This window comes from Crocodylus porosus, unplaced genomic scaffold (assembly GCF_001723895.1).
Source record: "Crocodylus porosus isolate Cpor-Errol unplaced genomic scaffold, CroPor_comp1, whole genome shotgun sequence".
Lineage (NCBI taxonomy): Eukaryota > Metazoa > Chordata > Crocodylia > Crocodylidae > Crocodylus > Crocodylus porosus.
In genome coordinates, this window is record NW_017728927.1 from 10,746,720 (window position 1) to 10,754,068 (window position 7,349).

A 7,349-nucleotide genomic window follows, 5' to 3' on the forward strand; every position below is an offset into this window, starting at 1 on the left:
ATAAACTAAATTCCTATATATAGAATAGATCCTAGGCTACTACTAACCCTATCCAATATAAGCGTAAACTAATATGAAAAGTAGTTATAAAATAAAAGCACCAAGCTCTCAGAAATCCCTGTTGCTAGCATTGCAAGCAGGGAATCTGTTGAAGATTGGGGCTCCCAGCCGGCGTGGTCTGACGCAGAGGTGCTGGAGACCACCAGCAGCTCGAAAATGCACCCCGAGGCAGAAAGCAGGGAGCGGAAAAACTGCTGCCTTTTCTGCATTTTCTCTGGCCCTCCCCCAGCACTGGGATTGGACGGGAATGCTGACCGGTCACTGGCCAGCCACACATCAGTCATGAAAGCACTCCTTCCCCTCTCCCCGCCCCCCCTTACTTTCCTTTCTTTCCCCCCCACAGGGGGTCCAGTATAGGCAAGTCGAATATTCGACCCGCACTGTTAATATTTGACTTCCGGTATTCGATTTGGCAGCTACTCGACCAGCTGCTATTCGACTCGGCTTTCACTTTTCAAAGTCGAATATGTCAAATATTTGCCGAATCGAATATTAAGTCGAAGCTTTGCACAGCCCTAATGTCCATGAAAGCCATGAGCCCCTCCTCTTCCACAGGTGCTCCTTCCTGTGCATGGATGTCACAGCGGCTGACAAGCGACTGAGAGCTTTTGTTCCCGTTAGCCCTGCGAAGCAAGCGCAGGGCTGGAAGGGACCTCCATAGGTCACCTAGCCCGAGGCAAGATCACCTCTGCCCAAACCATCCTATACAGTTGCATGCATTGCTCATGACAGGCGACAACATATGGGACGGAAAGGACTGCTGGTCAGTGGAGCCAGCTGTTCAGAGAGGCTGTGGGATCTCCTCCATCGGTCTGGGGTGGGTTAGGAACGGCTAATCCAACTTTTGTCCTTTAGACGATCCTTGAAGTCCCTTCCAACACTATGATGGTGACTCCTGTGATCCAGCTGGAGCCCGTATCCCAGGCAGAATTAGCAGCTCAGCCAGCAGGGAAGAAATTACAGCTTTCTGCTTGCAAGTGAAGTACCTCTCATCTCGAGTCAGCGCAGGACACGGGGCAGGGAGTCCTGTAAGGCCATTTTGAGTCACTTCTCACGGTGAAACCACAATTTAACACCTTTAAAAGAGCCAAGGCCTCTTGAAAAGCAGGCACTGGTGGTTTGACCTCTTGCCTGAAAGTGCCACCCCTGCTGTTTGATGGGCTTAGACCGAGGTTTTCTTTATGGAAGATTAAATGCTACTGATGGGTTAAAGTGCTCGGGTGGATTAGCCTCTCCACTCCACGCAGGTGATATAGAAGAAAAGACGGTGTTTGGTGGTGTTTGCTTGAAAGGAAGCAAGGCCAGGCTCTACTCGTGAGACGGGCTCTTCCAAGTGTGGGGGCTGTGGGGTTTTGTGACGAGCCATTGCTGCTCCGCGAGTTGCCGTCTGGTCAGAGCGGTGCTCTGGTGAAAAGCCTCCGTCTTCGCCGTTCCCGTTCTCTCCCCTGGACGGGAAGAGGAGCATGGTGCGAGCAAGAGGAACCGCGGGGAGGTTTTGTGTCTTCCTCACCCACCACCAGCACTTTGCTTTTCTCTGGTATTGAGCGGGATGATTCTTGACGAGCTGCGCTTTGCAACAAGCCCGGAAGCTGCTACTGAGCTCTTGGTCTGCTGTGGGGATGCATCAGCAGGCAAAAGAGAGGGCAAGATGCACATTTTTGTCTTTCACAGGCTCCCCATAGATATCCGTCCTGCGGTGGGCCAATAGCGATTGAACACCACGAGGCAGACCCTTCCAGACCAGGCCATGGAGGCGCCGGAGACTAAATGCCGTCCATCTGTATAGACCGGCTGAAATATTCCCCGCTGGACCAGGCCCTGCTGCAGGCTGGCTGAAGGGGGAGGGAGGAACTGCACCCTGCCAGGCAGCAAGCCACAGCCCGCAAGGACAGAGGGACAAAACCCTGGCGGGCTCGGTGGGACAGACCCTCGCAGGTCTCAGCGCAGTGGGGTAATTGCGATACGGCTGGGGTAAGCCCGTCTGGGTGGCACTCGGTGCTAGCGCTATGTGTTGCCAGCCAGAGCGCCAGCAGATTTTGGGGCATGATGTGCCAGTTTTATCATTGGGACAAGTAGGCTCTTGGGGCTGGGTGGCTGTTGTTCAGCTCTCACTGTCTTCTCATCCTTGTGATCCCTTTCCACGTATTCATGAGCTCTCTCTGCCTCTTTACTATGAGTTTTCCCTTTATTTGGTGAAAATAGATAAAAAATGCCACATACAAAGCAACCCAGGCAAGGCTTCAGACTGCGGAAGAGGGGGATCAGTTCTGGTCTCTCGTGACTCTCAGGATTCCCACCGAATCGAGGAGGTACACAGCTTAAACCAGAGGGAGTTTTAACAAAGTTAGTAATGTCCATTTTATGCTGTGCCTTCCAACCAGAAGCATCCCGGGGCACTTTGCCAGGCAGTCAAAGTCTCTTTGCTTGCCAGCAAAACACGGCTAACGCCGGTGGAAGGGAGCAGCTGTTTGACAGCACCCAGCAGCACTACACGACTGCTTGGAAAATAAAAGAAGAGCCTATTTGAGTCGGACTGGAGAGGGCCTTTTGGATAGCCAGGATGTAACTGCCCAGACAGGAATTTGGCCAGGATGCCGTTGCCCGTTTCGGTCTATCCACTAAGCTCTGATCAGAGCTGCTCGGTGTTTTGGGGAACGTGCCGAGGGTGCATCCATTTTGCCTCTCGTCTGAACCGCGGCATCTACAGCAGTGGGCCAGTGCTGCTCCAAGAGGGGAGAGGGTTGTCCCTAGCGCTTCATTTATAACCAGTGATGATCCTTTCAGGATCCCCGTCCCGTTCTGCGGAAGACTTGACACTGCGCGTGAGATGACAGCATGGAAGGCAAATGGCATCAGCACGAAGCATAGCTCCTACAAAGATTTTTCCTAGGGTTTCCCTTCTTTGCCTCAAGTACCTTTCCATTATTTCAGAGGAGCATGTCAAAGCCAGGCTCAAGCTGTCTCATTGGCAGCCCAATGAGTTGTGTTTAGTTCCCTTCCTCTCTAGTTTGCTCTCATCAGCCTGGTTATCTCAATTTGCCTACTCTGCTGTGCCCTGCTTGTATCATGACATACAGCAGACAAAAAATCTCTCTGAGAGTTGGACATTAGGCAACACTGAGGCTGTTAAAATGATTTCCCAGAGCCTGGCCTAACTCTAAGCCCAGTACGTCACAATGGCCCTCTTCAAAGAGATGCTGATAGCTCAGCCCCTGGCTGAGCTCTGGATAGGACACATCCAGGAGAGAAGTGTTATTTCCCAGCAGTGCCATCAGGCTGAGGTTTCCATTTGCCTGGAGCTGATGAATGTCTGCTTCCTTTGAGACGCTACATTTGTAACATAAATCTGCCATCACCATCAAAATGACACGGCCAGGTTAAGTCCATCCATCAAAACCACCCTCCAGACCCCTTGCAGACATCTCACCTGGGTGCATTACTCCAAGGAAGAACACCATCAAAACCAAGTGGTGTCTTGGAGTTAAAGCCAGGCTGCTGATGTGGCCAGTGGCCCCAAGGCAAGTTACAGCCTGCAGAGTGGTCTATGGCACCAGACTCAAGGCTTTGTCTTCCCCTCTCCTGGGTGTTCTGGTCTCCACGTGGAGGCGTGGGTTCAAATCTCACTTCTGATATTCCTTTTAGCAGCCCCAATCGCTTGCTGTGATTGTATAGTGGTTAGTACTCTGTGTTGTGGCAATGCCTTGCAAGCGGTGGCACGGCAGGCGGCTCAGCCTTTTGGACCTAGGAAATTACAGGCCAATCAGTCTGACCTCAATTCCTGGTAAAACCCTGGAGAAAATGATCAAAGAATCCGTTGCAGACGGGCTAGCAGAAGGCAGTCGTCTGAAGGATAGCCAACACGGCTTTGTTACCGGCAGGTCATGCAAGACCAAACTCATTTCCTTCTATGAGCAGGTAAATTGCCACCTGGATAGGGGAAATGAGGTGAATGTCAGATACCTGGACTTCAGAAAGGCCTTTGACCTGGTTTCCCACAAAGTCCTCGCATTTGTGAACTCGGTAGGTCTTCAGCAGGATTGGAATGATTAATGCAGGTTAACGGCTTTCAGCTTCTCAGATGAGTTGCCCAGTATAAATAATACAATGCATATACCTGTACACAGGCCCCTGTGCTCAACAACATCCACACTCGCGTCGTTACCAGCGGCTCGTGCTCCGGTGCCCGTCATTACAGGGATGCGCCGAGCCGCCTTCTCTCGGCAGGACCAGGTGAGCTGAAAACAGTGTCCGAGAAGGCCAATTCACCCGGCCCGGGGGGTCAGTGCAGAGAGGATGCCTCTTCCTGGCTGCTTCATTTCCACTGCCGGACATGCCTGTGGCAGGACCGGTGAGCTCGCCCGACTCCCAGACTTGCTCGATCCCAGCACCGCTCGGTTGTAGACGCTGCACTGGCATGGCCTGAGGAAGGGCAGCGGAGTCCAAAGAAGTCAGAGCTGTCAGCTTCAATCTGATACAGCTGGTAATAATACCTGATGCTCTGGAGCCTGCTGGTATATTCAGCATTCACAGCAGTAAAGAGGGATGGTAACAGCTGGGCCTCACCTCCCCTGCTCCAGCCAGGCATAGTCAGACCTGGACACAGGCACGGGCAAACCAGGCGGCTGCCCAGGACCTGGACAGAAAGGGGGCCAGAAAATGGAAAAAAAAAAAAATTACAATTGCAAAAAAAAAAAAAAAAAAGAAGTTTTAATATTGCATATATTATGGGGCTGGCAATGTTATCAATTGAGAAAAAAACTATTTAAAGACATCGATACCACAGATGTGATAAAAACTTTTGCAACCAAAAAAATCATTATCTCAGGCAAAAGGAGGCCTGATGCTGAAAGTTTGCCCTGGGCCCCCAGGTATCTAGGTAGGGCGCTGGGCATAGTGCAGGCAGGCACGGTGTTTGCTAGGCTTGCAGTAGCTCTGATCGCCCCCACAGTCCTGCCTTCCCTCTGCTTTGCTAGTGCCAGGCTCGCTCGCATGGCCGTCCCAGCAGCCACCAGCTCTCATCTGAAATCGGTCCTCACACGGACCCAGGGGAATTATCTCATGGAGTGCAGGGAGTCTGTAAGGTGGGATGGTATCTACCGGGGACTAGGTTTGAGGTGGCTAGTGCTCATGCCATAACAGCCTTAAATTGGGGTTGGATTGCCTTCAGCTGTTTTCTGCATGTTGAGAGACCTACACAGCTCTTGCTTTTTCAATTGCAATTACTGCATTTTTAACAGGAGACATCAGACAGTGGATGTTTGTCAAACCAGGCTCCAAATATGGGGTACTGCCCGCAGATATAAACCTAGCTACAGTCCTGTTTACAGAGCTCTCTAATGAGGGAATTGGGGAATAAATGGAAGCATTTAATGCTGATTTGCAAAAGTCTAGATGTGCCTAAGAACAGCTGATGCATCTGAACAGCTGATGCATCTACTGACTGGCAGCAGATGTCGGAGCAGGCTGTGAGGGACGCCTCCTTTAAGCCCTCTGGGCTGTTCTCTACTGCATGCTCATCATCTGAAATAGCTTCCCGCATTGCTTCCCGCAGCTTCTTGAGAGACTCATTTCATTGAACACCTCTGAATGTCATACAGTCCTATGAGATCACTTCATGTTGTCTAAATATGGAGACACCATTCATTTTAAAACAGATCAATTTCCGTGAATAAATCAATCTGAGATTTGGGCGGGGGGGGGGCAGTAAGCTGTTTTCCTGTCCATGGAGAATTTTTGAGATTTTAAAAAAGTTTCCAATCACAAAAATTGTTCATAAACCAAAAATTCCTCCTCTCCCCCCCCCAAAAAGAAAAGAAATTAAGTCAAGTTATTCTAAACATTTTGTTTTGATAATCTTGAAATGTTTTGCTTTCATCACAGTCCTTTAAAACTATTAATGAACATGGATTTTGAAATGAAAAGTTATTTCAACCTAAAAAACTGAATTTCTTTCCAAAAAGGGGCATGTTTTCACAGTTTTTAAATTTGGAAATTAAATTTGTCCCCATGCCAAACTCCCCCTTTCTTGCAGGTTTGGTTTTGACACACTGACATTTTCTGGCCAAAGAATATTTTTAAAACGTTTCCTGATCAGCTCGGCTATCCTGCCTGCTAATTCATGCATTTATAATACCTTGTTGCTATGGCATCTAAATACTTGTAGTAACACTTCGCACCTCCGTAATACTCTCCAGCTTCAAGCACCTTATAAATGCTAATTAAACTGCATGCCACCCATGCAAACTAGAGCCGTTATATTACCCTTGTTGTACAGATGAGGAACAGAGAAACAAAAGCCAGAAATGCACAGGGAATTTTTTGGCAGTCAGGAACCTTTACCTCCTGACTCCTGTGCCTTCCCTCAACAAGGTGGCTTTTCATTAGCATGAGTTGCAATGAAAAATAATAACAGGAAGCAGAGGCTGGAATGTAAACTAGCCAGTAAAGAGCAGTACGGTGGGCACGTCTACACATGCATTAACATGCTTTAGTTAATGTGCATTAAATCTAGTACCTCCATTGTGACGTACTAGAAAAATGTGCATTAGCCTATCTTAATGTGCATTAACTAAAGAGCATGGGGCACTTTTACATGTGCTCAGGGGGTGGAGGGGTGGCACTTTAATTAGAGCTCTTCTAATTAAAGCATTGCTGCATCTTGTGTATCAGTGTCCCCATGCTTAAAAATGGCGGTGGGGGCACTTGAACTAAAGGCCATTCCAGGAGGTTTAGATAAAGTGCCCCTGCCTTCTTTTTGAAGTGCAGGGATGCTGGTATACAAGATGCTTTAATACGCATTAAAATAGGTTAAAGCGCTTTAAAGCACACATGTAAATGCGCCCATAAAGGAAAAGCTCAGCCTTAGAGCTGCACTTAGCTGGTTGCCATTCCTGCAAATATGGGATGGGTGGGTGTGTCGTACTGCAGTTCACAATATACTAAATAGTTTAGCAGTCTGCCTCCATCCCTGTTCAAAGATTTAATAAATCACACAGAGAGAGAGAACTGTGGATGCTGATAAAGGAGAATAGGAGCAACGTCTCCCATCTGTCTCTCTAGGCTCATTACCACAGTACCTGAGCCCAGGAGCACCTGCTCCTGCAGTGAAATCTGGGTCGTGCCTTGATCAAGTCTGAGCGAAGAAGCCTAGAAACGCATGCAGGGGCCGACGGGGTGAGTCTGAGATTCCACCTGGATTACTCAGTCCGGGCTAGACGGTGTCATCGGTCTGGTTAATCACAATTGGTCTGGCTGATGTTCCATCCAGATCAGCAAAGGGTTCTTTGTGA